Here is a 1270-nt window from a genome sequence, read left to right on the forward strand (position 1 = left end):
CTCTTGGGCTTAAGCGATTCTCTTGCCTCAGCCTCCCAAGTAGCTGGGACTACAGGCATCCGCCACAATGCCTGGCTATTTTTTTTTTTTTTTTGCAGTTTTTGGCCAGAACCGGGTTTGAACCCACCACCTGCGGTATATGGGGCTGGAGTCCTACTCTTTTGAGCCACAGGCGTACCCTGGCTATTTTTGTTGTTGTTGTAGGTGTCATTGTTGTTTGGCAGGCCTAGGCTGGGTTCAAACTCACCAGCACCAGTGTATGTGGCTGGCACGCTAACCACTGAGTTATGGGCGCTAAGCCTGTACCATGACTTTAAAAACTTTGGGAAGTTCTTTAATCTATATACCTTAAACAGATAGAGAACCACAGGGGATAACAGTTTTGTATTCCTATCAGCTTTTGACCACATGCAGTAATTTTCTCTTATTTTTTTTTTGGGGGGGGGACAGAGTTTCACTATGTTGCCTGATAGAGTGCCATGGCATCACAATTCACAGCAACCTTTTTGGTTGTAGTTGTCGTTGTTGTTTGGCAGGGCTGGGCTAGGTTCAAACCCACCAGCTCCTGTGTATGTAGCTGGCACCCTAGCTGCTGAGCTACAGGTGCTAAGCCCACATCCAGTAATTTTCTAAAAAAACTGTATGTCTAGGAAATATATTCCTGATCTTGGCTTGGTGCCTGTAGCTCAAGCGGCTAAGGCACCAGTCACATACACCGGAGCTGGTGGGTTCAAATCCAGCCCGGCCTACCAAACAACAATGACAACTACAACCAAAAAATAGCCAGGCGTTGTGGTGGGCCCCTGTAGTCCCAGCTACTTGGGAGGCTGAGGCAAGAGAATTGCTCGAGCCCAGGAGTTTAAGAAGGGTGACAAAGTGAGCCTCTGTCTCAAAAAGATAAATAAATAAAAAAAAATTAGATGAAAATTATTGTAAGCTTATAGAGTATTTGAAAAACAAAACAGCAAACAACACCAAATAAATTATTTAAATTTGGAAGTAAGGCAAAAAGATGGGTGGCATGTCCTCTTAACATCATACTAAAATATTTTTCATACCTATTACCTTTTGAGCCACAGGCGCCTCCATATCTGTTTGTTTTACAAACAAAGATTGATGCTTGTTTTTTTTTTTTTTGAGACAAAGTCTCACTTTGTCGTCACCTCTGGTAAAGTGCTATGATATCATAGCTCACAGCAACCTCAAACTCTTGGGCTTGGCTTGGCGCCTGTGGCTCAAGTGGCTAAGGCGCCAGCCACATACACCTAAG

This window comes from Otolemur garnettii, unplaced genomic scaffold, assembly GCF_000181295.1.
Source record: "Otolemur garnettii isolate 467f Iridium unplaced genomic scaffold, OtoGar3 scaffold00011, whole genome shotgun sequence".
Classification (NCBI taxonomy): Eukaryota; Metazoa; Chordata; class Mammalia; order Primates; family Galagidae; genus Otolemur; species Otolemur garnettii.